We start from the raw sequence: 14,731 nt of genomic DNA on the forward strand, positions 1-14,731 counted from the left end.
TGCGCTCAGTATTCAGTGAGTGCTTTCATCAGATATGATGAAGGATCTTGAATGAAAAGGAAAGGCAGCTGCAGAGACTCACTCCAACAGATAATAAGTCAAGCTTGGCGATGCTGTGAGAGGAAGGCTGTCAATCTCCAGAAGTCCTTAGTGAACAGTCATAGACAGAGAAAACTGGGGGATGGAACAATGGCAATGAGGTCTCCAACTTTTCTCTTTGAAGATTAACTCTTTGTACCTTCCAAATCATGGGCTAATCAGATGGGGGTCTAGACCACAGAGTTCCCTGTCCCCAGGGTAGTCAAGGTGGGCAAGAGAGTGAGGGGCAGTCTTCAGTTCTCAGGGCAGGTGGTTTACCCACCATGTGCTCTGGTCACGGTCTGGTTGTGCACAAAAACTTCTGACACATCTGTGTGTAGAAAGTGCCACCAGGAAGTCCCAAGGCCAGAGTCCAAATCCTGTCTCAGTGAAGAGGTGGGTGAAGAATGACTGAAACTGACCTGACCCTGTTTCCTGTCTGACAAATGAGGCCAGCATGCCCTGCCTGTGTGTTTATATTGGGAAGCCTAAGCCCTGGAGTGCCAGAGACACAACTCTGCCTGCTGGTGCTTCTGCCCAACAGGAATGTTCCAGTGGGGGTGGGAAGCTCAACCAATTCCAGGCTGGCCTCTAGCGAGAGTTGAGGCCAATATTTTTCCAAAGCAGCTATTTCATTTTATATTCCTACCACCATTTTTAACTACATGATGCTTTTGCCCTTTTTTTTTTTTTGCATTATGTATTTACATTATTATTATTGTTATTTTTTGCCTGCACTGGCTCTTTATTTTGGTGTGGGGGCTCTTTATTATTGCAGTGGGTGGGTTTCTCTAGTTGTGACTAGCAGGCTTATTTAGCCTGTGGCATGTGGGATCCCAGTTCCCCTGCCAGGGATGGAACCCATATCCCCTGCATTGGAAGGTGGATTTTTAACCACTGGACTATCAGCGAAGTCCCTGGTGGTATTTCTGATTGAGGTATAACTCACAAACAAAAATACAGAAATCCTCAAGGCAGAACTCAATGAATTTTGTCATATGTATACATTTGACTAACCGTAACCCAGGTCCAGATAGTGCGTGATTCCACCCGCTGTGATTTACAGACAGAACATACAATGTGAGCTCTTTTGGATCTGATGTCTTTTACTCAGAACTATACCTAAGAGGGGCTTCCCAGCTGTTGCTAGTGATACAGAGCCCACCTACCAGCTCAGGAGGCATAAGAGATGTGGGTTCAATCCCTGGGTCAGAAAGATCCCCTGGAGGAGCGCATGGCAACTCACATGAGTATTCTTGCCTGGAAAACCCCACTGAAAGAGGAGCCTGGCAGGCTATAGTCCACAGGGTTACAAAGAGTTCGACACAACTGAAGCAACCTGGCACACGTATCTAAGAGACTCTTCATTTCATGTGTGGAGTTCTTCCCTTTTCATCACTGAATGTTACTCCATTGTGAGAAAATACCAGGATTGCTTGGCCTTTCTACTGTTGATGCCCACTTGAATTGCTTCTAATTTGAGATCATCACAACAAAGCATGAGCAACGCCATGAGCATTTTTGCACGTGCTTTTCAGTGAACAAATCCATTTAATTTTGTGGGGATTATACCCAGCAGAGGAATTGCTAGGTTACACAGCATATGTGTGTTTAACTTTAGTAGTCCAGCTAAATATTTTTCCAGAACAGCTATTTCATTTTACCTTCCTACCAGCAATGTACAAGAGTTCCAGTTGCTCCACATCCTCACCAACACTTGACTTTCTTGACTCAAGACCTACTAGTGGTTGAGTAGTGTTCCACTTACATTTATCACAGCACTAACTACACTAGACTGTGTTTATGGCAGTTTCTAATTGTCCACCTATACCTAGTTCCCCTTCCTTAATGTAACAGATTTTCAGCTGGACATGTAGTCACTCAGTTAGCAACTACACGTCCAAACCTTCCTGAAGCTGTGTGTGCTCCCCAGACCGAGTTCTGGTCAGTGGTGCGGAGAGAGGTGATGCATGCTACCTCCTGGACTATACTGCATGAGGATGCTCTTCCTTCCTCCAGCTGGATGAGATGGCCTAGCTGCATATAGCCCCAGTCTGGTCATCTACTTCTGACAACATTGCATAAGATGTATATAACTCCTGTTTTGATGAAACCACTGTGTTTTATGTCTCTTTATTGCAGCAGGAAGCACCGCTCCCCAAAGAACGCACTGTGATGATGACTCAGTTACCCTCTGACTCCTCTGCAGTTGGATGGTGTTGCTTTTGTCTGCTCAGCACATCTGTTCACTAGGGTGCTGCTTCTTGCCCAGCCCTGAGGTTCAGTAAGATTATTAACCAAGCTCCATTGAGGATGTAGGCAGGTAGCTCAGATCTGACTGCTGGTGGTTCTCCAGCCCTGGGAATGAGACCCAACCAAGCCAACCAAAGTCTTTCCATGGGACTTGTAGTCTGGTGAGAGCCTTTATCATTGTTTTTAATTGAGGCTGCCATTAGCCTTGTGGCAGGATAGTGAAGCTAACATGCAGGCAGAACCAGAGTCAATCAGAGAGAAAAAGGAAAGGAGTCAGCAAGAGGAGGAAGGCCATCAATTGTATCTCAGCCCCTGGATCTAGCTGTACCTGCAGCACCTTTAAATGTAAATGAGCCAAGAGTTTGAGCCGGACTTCTTTCACTTGCAACCAAGAGTCCTGTCTCTTTTATGAATGCACTGAACAAGTTTGAGGGTGATTTTATATAAGCACTGTGCTAGATACAGGGGATCCAAAGTCCTTTCCCTTTAAAATGGCAATTCTTGATGTGGATAGAGAGCCCATACAGATGGAATCCATTGGAAAGAAAGAATTACATTCATCCCCCCCACCCCCCTAACTTCTAGCTAAAAGTAACTTTATTCAAAATATCAATGCAGGCAACAGAATGCAGTCATGTTAGCTGTCACAAACATTTTCACATCACATCTCAAATTACTGGGCAACTTTGTCATGACTTCAAAATTACTAGTTATCAGGCTTGCTGCTAGAGCATGTTACTTAATGTGTAAATAACAAAGCAAAGCGGTCACATTTTGAAATATTTTGATAACCGGATTTCAGTACAATAGGTTTCCATTCTAATCCTGTATTTTTACTTTATGAATTTAAAAGCATATTCTGAAAAGAGGTCAAGGGTTCACTAAGCTCTAGACGCTCCAAATGAAGATCAAACTAAAAAGAAACACACTGAGAAACAATAGTAGCAAACCCTGGTGCAGCAGTGATTGAGAGCCTTGCAAGGTGGCATCACAGTGGGAGGAGACACCCTGTTCTGCCCAGAGGTGTGGGTGGGGGATAGGGTTGAAGAAACGATGCTCCAGCTGACAACTCTTGACAGGCCTTTAAAGTGCCAGCTCAAGCAGCTGGTGGCGGAAGTGGCCTTTGGGGGTCAGGAAGGCATTGCTGTTGCAGGTCAGTTGAGGACACCAGCTCTGGTTAAGCTTAATGGTCAGCCAGGGCAGCAGGCCAGCATCCTGTTCAGCGTCCCCAATTTCCACTCTCCCTGGTTCCAACTGGGGTAGTGCTCAGTGGCTTTCACCAGCTCTGCTCTCAGGAATAAAATAAGACAAAAGAAGCCTTGATAAACCACCCTTTTCATTTAGCAACAGGGAAAATGCTGGGGAAGGGTGTGCATGAGGGCTAGATTACACCCCTTAACCAGAGTAAGTTAGTACTCAGTGCTCTGACAGCTAAAATAGTACTCAGGGCACAGAACAATGAGGACAGCTCCAAGGCCTTCATTTATATGCTGCTGCTGGAAAGCAGCTTTCAAGAGAAGAGCCCTCCATTTCCTGTGGGGGCCCCCAGGACAGCAGTGGGGCAGGAGGGTACTGGGGGCTCCCGACCATTCCCTCCACAGCTGAAAAGGGTGTTCTGGTGACAAGGGTCCTGGTGGAGGCACTATGAGGACCTTTCATCTTAAGGAGGCTGCAAGAAAGTGGGCCTTCTCTAGGGTGGGGGAAGGAACCGTGAGGTGTGGGGTGACAGTCATGCCATCAGCAGTCACAGCAACTAACAGTGGAGGCCTGTTCCCATGCATCCCAGAAGCACTCTTCCATCACATTCAAAAGGTGGGAATGCAAGTTGGTACAGCCACTGTGAAAACCAGCATGGAGGTGTCGCAGGGGGAAGTCAATTCTGACTCCATGTTGAAATGGTTTCTTTGACTTGCTTTCCGTTGCTTTTGTTATTATAATTACACATAATGGCCTGCCTCAGAGAATCCTACCCCTCTGCCGGACTATTAAAGTGCCTTTGTTCAGAACCCTGTCCACCTGTAGATGGCAGGGAGGAAAAAAACTAACACATCACTCTGCCTGAGGCTTGCCATTCTAGGAGATATTTGCAAGATTAAGGGCATTTTTTTTAACTTTGTTTCCTCATCTCCCCCTATCTCTAATCTGTAAAAGAACCTGACATCCAGACCCCAACCAGATGGTTATTTTCAGACATTAGTCTGCCATCTTCTTGGTCAGCTGGCTTTCTGAATGAAGTCATATTCCTTGCCTCAACACTTCGTCCCTTCGATTCACTGGCCTCTCATGTAGCGAGCAGAGTGAGCTTGGACTCAGTAACAGAGGTTCCTCAGAAAATTAAAAATAGAATTACCATATGATCCAGCAATCCCACTCCTTGGGCATATATCCAGAGAAAAGCAGAATCCAAAAGGATACATATGCTCCAGTATTAACTGCAGCACTATTCACAATAGCGAAGACATGGAAACAACCTAAATGTCCATTGACAGAGAAATGATAAAGAAGATGTGGAGCATACATACAGTGGAATATTACTCAGCCATAAAAAGAACTAAATAATGCCATTTGCAGCCACATGGATACAACTAAAGAATATCACACTAAGTCAGAAAGACAAATACCATGTGTTATCACTTATATGTGCAATCTAAAAGATGACTCAAATAGAAACAGACTCATCGACATAGAGAACAGACTTGCAGTTGCCAAAGGGTGGGGGGTGGGGGAGAGATGGAATGGGAGGCTGCAGCTAGCAGATGTAAGCTTTTATACATAGAATGGATAATCAATAAGGTCCCGCTGTACAGCACAGGGAATTATATTCAATATCCTATGATAAATCATAATGGAAAAGAATACATAAAACAATGTATATATATGTGCGTGTGTGTGTGTGCGTGTGTGTAAAATCAAACCACTTTGCTATACAGCAGAAATTAGCACAACATTGCAAATCAACTGCACTTCAATTAAAAAAAATAGTTCAGATATGTGAGGGGATAAAGGGACATTAAAGTTTAAGAGAAGTTATTTCTTGGTGGTAAAACCAAAAATGTAACCAAATAAATAAATAAATTCTGGTGTAAAACAAAAGACATTTTCCCAGACCTGGGTCAGAGGCTCCCCAGACATTATCATCTCAGGCCCCAGGACTCATTTCTCCAGGGGCCACTGCCCTTTATTTTGCCAGCCCATGTACTAACCCCTTGCTCTCAGGCTTGGGCTTTGGGGCTACACTCTTGGCTTTAGGAAAAATACACAGGGCCAGCTCTTTCAGGAAACTTTTCCTCCCTTGTTCAAATACTCTGTATTCGGACAGTTTTTAAAACTGCTTTCAGCCAACACATGTAAGTTCCTTTGAGGATGGAGGAGCAGAGGGGGCATCCCTCCTCATACCCGTGGCACCATGGTGGAAGCCCAATGTAGTGATGCCACATAAACTGACACCTTGAGCTTCTTTTCATATGGGATTTAAATATCTAGGCATTCACCGTGCTCATCCACATGGAGATAAACCAACATTCCGACTAACCAGGCAGAGACTTCACAAAATGTGACCTAAGTATTCAAACATTTGGTATTGTGGGGGAAGCTGGAAAACAAATTGGTGGACAGAATGTCTTTGATGTGTATCAAGTGGGTCAAGGTGACACAAGATTATCATCCCTGTGCACAGGGTTCCTTCGGTTATTCTTCTGTACAAGTTTAAAATGTCCCATGTGCGTGTGTGTGTGCTAAGTTGTTTCAGTCCTGTCAGGCTCTTTACGACCCCATGGACTATAGCCGGTGAGGCTTCTCTGTTCATGGGATTCTCCAGGTAAGAATACTGGAGTGAGTTGCCATGCCTTCCTCTAGGGGATCTCCCCAACCCAGGGATCAAACACGTTTCTCCCATAGCTCCTGCAATGCAGGCAATTCTTCACTGCCAAGCCACTGGGGAGGTCAGTCAGTTCAGTTGCACAGTAGTGTCTGACTCTTTGCGACTGCAGCATGCCAGGCTTCCCTGTCCATCACCAACTCCCAGAGCTTACTCAAACTCATGTCCATTGAGTCACTGATGCCACCCAACCATTTCATCCTCTGTCGTCCCCTTCTCCTCCTGCCTTCAATCTTTCCCAGCATCAGGGTCTTTTGAAATGGGTCACTTCTTCCCATCAGGTGGACAAAGTATTGGAGCTTCAACCGCAGCATCAGTCATTCCAATGAATATTCAGGACTGATTTCCTTTAGGATTGACTGGTTGGATCTCCTTGCAGTCCTAAGGGACTCTCAAGAGTCTTCTCCAACACCACAGTTCAAAAGCATCAGTTCTTCGGAGCTTAGTTTTCTTTACGGTTCAACTCTCACATTCATACACAGCTACTGGGAAGACCGTAGCTTTGACTATATGGACCTTTGTTGGTAAAGTAATGTTTCTGCTTTTTAATATGCTGTCTAGGTTGGTCATAGCTTTTCTTCCAAGGAACAAATGTCTTTTAATTTCATGGCTGCAGTCACCATCTGCAGTGATTTTGGAGCCCAAGAAAATAAAGTCTGTCACTGTTTCCATTGTTTCCCTATCTATTTGCCATGAAGTGATGGGACTGGATGCCATGATTTTAGTTTTTTGAATGCTGAGTTTTAAGCCAGCTTTTTCACTCTCCTCTTTCACCTTCATCAAGAGGCTCTTTAGTTCCTCTTCGCTTTCTTCCATAAGGGTGGTAACATCTGGATATCTCAGGTTATTGATATTTCTCCAGGCAATCTTTATTTCAGCTTGTGCTTCATTCAGTCTGGCATTTCATATACTCTGCATATAAGTTAAATTAACAAAGTGACAATATACAGCCTTGATATACTCCTTTCCCAATTTGGAACCAGTCTACTACTGTTCCATGTCGGATTCTAACTTTTGCTTCTTGACCTGCATACACGTTTCTCAGGAGGCAGGTAAGGTGGTTTGGTATTCCAATCTCTTGAAGAATTTTCCACAATTTCTTGTGATTCACATAGTGAAAGGCTATAGCATAGTCAATGAAGCAGAAGTAGATGTTTTTCTGGAATTCTCTTTTTTTTCTATGATCCAATGGATGTTGGCAATTTGATCTCTTGTTCCTCTGCCTTTTTCTAAATCTAGCTTAAGCATCTGGAAGTTCTTGGTTCACATACTGTTGAAGACTAGATTGGAGAATTTGGAGCATTACTTTGCTAGTGTGTGAGATGAGTGCAATCGTGCGGTAGTCTGAACATTCTTTGGCATGGCCTTTCTTTGCGACTGGAATGAAAACAGACCTTTTCCAGTGCTGTGGCCACTGCTGAGTTTTCCAAATTTGCTGGCATATTGAGTACAGCACTGTCACAGCATCATCTTCTAGGATTTGAAACAGCTCAGTTGGAATTCCATCACTTCCACTAGCTTTGTTCGTAGTGATGAAATGTCTTATAACTGAAGCTAAAACATTGACAAAAATAAAAAGGCAAACTGAGTTACTTTGTGTGGACCCAGATGAGTCCCTCCTGGGTGCTGGGTGGTGGGAAAATGCTGTCATCTCATCGGATCCTCCCTTATCTCCTTTATACAAATGAGGAAACACACTAACAGAAGCTTATGATTGATTGTTGAAGGTGCTGAAGCTGGAAGCATTGACTCTGGGTCAGGCATATGATCAGTTTCTTTGCTGAGCCGCCCTCCACTCTGCAGACAAAGTAAACAGGGGTGCAGCGACCTTATTAAAGACAATGTGGAATGATCTAATGGCTGGAAAAGGTTCCAGGGGTCATCCCTACTGCAGGCCCCCTCCAGCAATTTCCTGCAGTGGCCCCAGAACCTGTCTAGACACTGGCCGTGTAGGACATGGTCCTCTAGGGGTGGCCGGCTCCTCTGGCAGGCAGGTCTGCCAGAAAGCATTCACAAGTGGGAGGAAATCGACTCTCTAGTCTAATTTCCACCCATCTGTCCTCGTTCTGCCCTTCATAACCCCACAGGGTAATCCTTCTTCCCAGACAGTTTTGCAAATATTTGGATTCCGCCGTCTTGTGCTCTGCACACTGATCTTCCAGACTGAAGGTTCCACGTGTGTCAACTACCGTCCCATGGCCTGCTGGTGGCTGTCCTTAGATCCCAAGCAAGGGAACTGTATTCTAGACGTGTCAGACTAGTAAAGAACACAAGACAGCCCCCCACCCCTGTATTTGCAATACTTGCTTTTATCCATCTTAAGAATGGGTTCCTTCTTGGGGCCTGGGATGCTGTTAAAACATCTCTTCCCATCAGGTTTTAATCCAAATAGGATGGGGGAACACAGATTCACAGACTTCTTCCACAGGAGGAGAGCTTGGAAGGTACACCTCCCCTGTGTCTTTCTCGTAAAAATCTCCAGCTATGAATGTGGGGCACGTGGTGCTGGTGGCCTTACCTGAGATTCTCTCCTCCGTGCTCTGCAATCCTTAGAGAGGGTGAGACGGGGCTCACAAGGTCACCTGGAAGCATCAGAGCCAAGACTCAAACTGGAGCCTATCAGATTCCAGGTTATGTTTCCCACCTACAGAGGGAGAGGGGGTAAACTCCTGCCCACCCTACCTTCACCCTTTGCACTAGCTTCGCCACCTTAGTTTTGCTGGCACAGTGTTGGCGCACTGGCACTAAGGTACGCCTATGGCAGCCTCAGCATGGAAAGAGAGGAGGCCCCTGAAGAGAGTGAGGCTCTCAGTCCTGTTATTGATCATTTAGGAATGGCTTCATTTTAAAACTCTCACTCTGGTTACCAGCAGCTCCTGGGCATCAGGAAAGTGACCTCAGGTGAGCTGGGAGGGTTCCTGCAGCCTGGGGTCTACAGCCAAGACTGGAGGCAGAGCACCATGACTCTTAACCAGCTAGTTTGTGGCTCAATCATGTTTGACTCTCTGCGACCCCATGAAGTATAGCCTCCCAGGCTCCTCTGTCCATGGGATTCTCCAGGCAAGAATACTGGAGTGGGTAGCCATTCCCTTCTCCAGGGATCTTTTCTACCCAGGGATTGAACCTGGATCTCCCACATTGCAGGCAGACGCTTTACCGTCTGAGCTACCAGGGAAGCCCTGACTCCTACACTACACCCAAGGAAAACCTGGCTGGTTCATTGGGAACTGCATCCCTTTCTCTGGACAGCGTCCCTCAGCAGGCCTACTGGCCAGATCAACCACCTTCTCAGGCCTGTCACTTCCTCCAGGGCCAGAGGATTTGGAGCAGTCTTCGGAGGGCACCTAGTTCTCAAACCTGTGGGTTAGTGTAAACGTGTGTCACCAGGGATGATCAAATGGTGAACACTTAACAAAGAGTTGGCATGGGGGCAAACAGAAGGGGTGCAGCAAAACCTGGATTGGTACCTACCCACCTCACCCTGGGGAAGTGGCAGAAGGCTTGGTTTGAAATGTTCTTATCCAAATTAGATTTGCTTAGAAGCAAAGAAAGGAGCAAGCGTCCTCAGAGCCCACATGCTTTTTCCACCCATTGGGCAGGTCAGGTCCCCAGTAGAACAGCATCAGAACCTGGGAGTTCGCAAAACCTTGGAGATTTGGGGGAGGGTGGAGGCTCGAGAGGGTGAGGTCAGGTCAGGCTCCCAGAAGGGGCAATGCTCCATTAGCAGGTGGTGAGGAGGGGGTAACTGCACAGGTCATCAGAACGTGTGTTGGACCCAGCAGAGGCCTGGCCAGGGCAGAGGTTAGCCTTTGGGGGCTTGGGGGTTAGGGGGAAAGGTGGAAGGTGGGGAAGGAAGAGGTCAGAGGGAAAGAGTGGAGATGGAAGGTGGCAGGGGTGGGTGGAGATGGAGGGAGTGGAGGAGTGCAGGAAGGTGAAGAAAGGGGAGGGAAGAGGGGAGGGACGGAGCGGGTAGGGGATGAGAAGCAGGGCGGGGAGCCGGCCGGCGAGGAGGAGGAGGCAGGAGCAGAGGGGGAAGGGAAGCGAGAGGAGGCGGGAAGGGGCGGAGGGGAGCGGAGGAGGGGCCTGAGCGCAGCCCCGCGCCCTCCCTCCCGCGCCGGCCTCCGCGCCCTCCCTCGTCGCAGCATCCCCGAGTCGCCTGGCCGCGCCGCCCCTCCGCGCCGGGCCTCCGAGCCGGTCGCCTCCGCCTCCGCCGCCGCCATTCCTGCGCCCGCGCTCGCCTGGCCCGGCACCGCGGGGCCGCGCGGCCAGGACACGCCGCGCCAGGTAAGGGTTGGCGGGTGGAGGGCGGGCGCGGGCGGTGCAGGCGCGCGGGGGCGCCGAGACCCTCCCCCAGTCGGCCGCCGGAGCCTCCGCTCCGAAGCCCCCTGACTCCTCCCGGGGCCCCCGGGGCCTCCCCGGAGCCCCCTTCCCGGAGCTCCATGACTTCTCCCCAGACCCTTGAGTCCCGTCCCAGGACCCCCCCAGGACCCCTCCCCTCCTTGGCTGCCTCCCTGTCGCGGCGCGCAGGTGGCTCGGCAACGCTCGCGGCTCGGGCGCGCGGCGGGCCCTGGCCCGGGGCGGGGGCGGTGGGGGCGGTGTGTTCTGCCTGACCCGCGGCTCCTGTCCGCTCGGCCCCCGCCCCACTCCGGCCATTCAGGCCTGGCCCGGCCCCGCGGCTTCTATTTCTGTCGGCGGGGCCGCGGCCCCCGGGCGCTAGACCCCGAGCCGCGCACTCAGACAGGTGGGGCAGGTCGGGGCCCTGGCAGTGTGTGTTGCAGGCCTCGGCTTCCTTTTGGGTTTTGGCTGCGTGATTCTAGAATAGCCAAGGAGAATCAGCCGCCTTCGCTCAGGGCTGCACCTGTTGCAGCCGCCTGGTGAACTGCAGGAGGCTGAATCCACTGGGGTTTTGCCAGTGCCGACTGTGGAAAGGAGGGTTGGGTCGTGGTGGTCCCCTTCGTTTTATTTCATTTAGTATCGGAGATGGGGTTGTGTGGGCGTCTGGAGGTGGGCAGTTCACCAAAAACGAGGCCTGTGGTCTAGGGCAAGGGTCCCCGATTTCTGGAGCGCGTTTGCTATGCAAAGTTGTTCAGCTTTTGATTTGAAAACCACCACTTATGTTAAGCACATCCAGGACTTGGGGACTGTGGCCAAGTGGCTGGCCCCCCCATTCTGGGTCTGTTCAGATCCACTAGGCGCCACCGAGCGGAAGTTTCCTTTCCAAGGGTGAAGTGACATCGGTAGCCTGTCAGTTCATACCTGCCCCAGGCCTGGGGCCTGCCTTCTGGCTGCCTGGGCGCTGTATTTTGGGAATGTTTACTGTGTCCCAGAAACAGGCTGCCTCAGTCAGTGCTGGGGCCAGGATTCTGGCCGAGATAATGCCACGATTGTCACTTGAACCGTTGGTGTCTTGTGCACATCGTCTGCAAGAATAAAGAAGAATAAAACAGACCTGCTCGGAGTACTCCAGGCAACCAGTGCTACCAGGGGGAAAGTCTGCAGGGATGAGGGGATGGTGAAGGGATTCACTGGGGCATTTCTGGGGACAAAGACTCTCCCTGCCAAGAGGCTAGACCTTCAGATTGCAAAGGAAAAAAAAAAGTTTGTATTATGAACAGCGGGTAAACCAAATAAAGAAAGAAAAATTGCTGACACTGAGAGGCAACCCAGCCCTGGTCTACTCTTGAGCCATGTTATAGGACCATGAGCTGGCATTCGAGAGGTACTGGCTCTCTATGATTGCTGGAAAATGCAGCCTTACCCCTCTGCTGGTAACTGGGGTGCTCTGACAGCCTTCTTTGGGGTCCTGGCAGATGGTGCATCCACCTCAGCTCAGGAGTGGGGTGCAGGGCCATGCCGCACAGCTGTCCAGTGGGTCTAGGGGCAGGGAGATGACCATAATGACATCATTCACTCGTGATCCAGTCCCTGTGGGTTAGCCAAGGCAGGTTTCATCTCAAGCGCCTTCCCCCCTCACCAGGCAGGGATGTCTAGGCCAGTCTTGGGAGCGCACGCTAATGGCTGGCTCTGAGTGAGGGGGGAGGACCATCCACTGGTGCCAGCACATAGCGAAATCAATAATGTGTTGCAGAGATCAATGGTTTTTTCATTGGTCCTCTGTGCTTCCAAAGAGAACCTGCCTCTCCCACACTGAGCATGGACAGTTTCAGGCCTCCCACCCTTCCCTCTGGGTTCTGTTTCTGGTGTGTGGGGGGGAAATGGGTGTGGCCAGGAGCCTTTTCCTGATCCCTTGTGTGGTGAGCCTGGGGCTCCTGGATTGGCAAATGGGCCCCGGGTCCCCTCCCAGCACCAGGCGTCCCCAGTGTCCCTAGGTTAGGCCCCTGCTGTTGCATAAGTGTATTGGTTTCCCAGTTGTTCCTTAATTCACAGCGACCTTCCCCTCATGCTGTTTGTTCAAAAGAACTCCTGAGAAGGTGATGTGGCAAGTAGTGTTCCCAGTGCCCCTGTGCCCCTGGCCCCCCCATCCCCAGTCCCTTCTGGGAGTCATAACAGTGACCAAGTTAACCATCCAGGCCTGCCGGGTGGCCATGGGGTGAAGCTGGCCATGTAAAAATACACAAATGAATTTGCCATCAACTGACTGTCGAGGGTGGCTGCAGGAAGAAAGACTGCTGTCCGTTTTGGGGCTCGGCAGGTGTAGTCTCCCCTGCTCCACCTGTGCCTCTGGGGCCCTTGGCCATTCAGGGATGTCTTGGGACGTCACCTGAGAGTGGGCCGGTCGGGCAGGCTTCTCTGCACCGGAGACTCAGCACAGCTCGTGCACATTGCAGCCTGCCTGCTGTCCAAAGGTGATGGAGAGAAGTGCAGATTTATTGCTGCTGCTGCTACTGCTGCTGCTAAGTCGCTTCAGTCGTGTCCGACTCTGTGTGACCCCATAGACGGGAGCCCACCAGGCTCCCCCGTCCCTGGGATTCTCCAGGCAAGAACACTGGAGTGGGTTGCCATTTCCTTCTCCAATGCATGAAAGTGAAAAGTGAAAGTGAATTCGCTCAGTCGTGTCCAACTCTTTGCGACCCCATGGACTGCAGCCCACCAGGCTCCTCCATCCATGGAATTTTTCAGGCAAGAGTACTGGAGTGGGGTGCCATTGCCTTCTCCAAGAGATTTATTAGGAGGAAATATCTGCTGATTCAGTCAAGTGGAGATAGCACGTGAGTGGGCCTTGCCTGGAGCTGGGCTGGCATTGTTCAGTGCACCAATTAAGGTGATCTTTGGGATAAGCAAATTGGCTCATCACAACTCCTTGGAGTGGCTCACTTTCAGTTGCCTGTCCCTTCCTGAGTGCATGGTCATTTACCTGGCAGTATTGTACCTGGACCAGGCATCACAGCAGCCCAGGAGTCGTTCCCCCATAGGTGCCTTCCAGCGCCCTGTGATCTGCCAGTAGGACTGGGTCCTTTATTTGGTCTAAAAGTCTCAGATGCTCTCTATGAAAGTAGAGACTTCACCCCTTCCCCAGGTCACTTCTATGTATTACTCGGGACTGCAGCTTTGAACGAAACGCAGTTAACCAGCATTTGAGCCAAGAATCATTCCTTTAAAAAATGATGGTGTTTAAAGAGATAGTTGGGCGTTTGTTGAGTGAACAATGATTTTAAAAGATAATTATATTCCTTAACAACGGTATTGTGGTTATGTTCACACAGTCTTTGCCCTTTAGCTGTAGATGCTGGAGTGATCTGCAGAGGAAGCGAGAGCTGTTTTAGATTAGCATGGGTGGGGGATGGGTTGGGTGATGGAGGGAGCGGCATTGACCACTGTTGAATGGTTATTAGCTCTGGGTGATGGTACCTGAGGGTTTGTTAGTCTCCTCAGTCTTTATCTTTAGTCTTTAAAAGTCTTATCATAAAATAGTTAATGATCTAAGAATCCCATTTCCCCCTGTCATATGCCATAGGATCCTTCACTTCATGGAATTGTTGAGGTTTACTTTAAAAGCAGTGCTGATGAGTTAAGTGAAAACATTGCTCCTTAGTGTAGACTGCATAGAGTGATCCCATTTACACATGTATAGGTAATAAAGTGAAGCATCTGGAATGACACACGCTGTGTGTCAAGCAGACGATGACAGAGCACCCTTGGTGGATGAGGAGGGCAGGTGCTGCTCCAGATTCTAGGGACACAGCTCCGAGCAAGAGTGGCTGTCCAGCTGGTGACTGGGATGGGAGGGAAGGATATATGTATGCATGTGAGTTGTGTGTGCTTGGGTGTTGGCAGAGGGTTGAGAAGGGTGTGGAAGGAAGGAGGAAGGGGAATCTATCCTTTTAATCCCTCACCTATTTCTATGTAGTTTGTTTCTTTTACAGTGGGATTGTTTTTGTAATAATAAAATGTATTTGTAAGAAGGGATCGCCATTAGGGAATGTGCTTAGTTGCTCAGTCCTGTCGGATTCTTTGCGATCCCATGGCCTGTAGCCCACCAGGCTCCTCTGTCCATGAGAATTCTCCAGGCAAGAACACTGGAGTGGGTTGCCATGCCCTCCTTCAGGGGATCTTCCCAACCCA

General features: G+C 49.4%; 1 protein-coding gene across 1 annotated transcript in view; it reads left to right on the forward strand.

The window, feature by feature from the left end:
* The first annotated feature begins 10,405 nt into the window (after positions 1 to 10,405).
* SEMA4D (semaphorin 4D) overlaps positions 10,406 to 14,731 on the forward strand; it is a 127,591-nt gene continuing 123,265 nt past the window's right edge. The window contains exon 1 of the mRNA XM_052645372.1: positions 10,406 to 10,492. The gene's annotated coding sequence lies outside the window, so the exon portion shown is untranslated. The remainder of the gene's footprint in view (positions 10,493 to 14,731) is intronic.

This window comes from Budorcas taxicolor, chromosome 8 (assembly GCF_023091745.1).
Source record: "Budorcas taxicolor isolate Tak-1 chromosome 8, Takin1.1, whole genome shotgun sequence".
NCBI lineage: Eukaryota > Metazoa > Chordata > Mammalia > Artiodactyla > Bovidae > Budorcas > Budorcas taxicolor.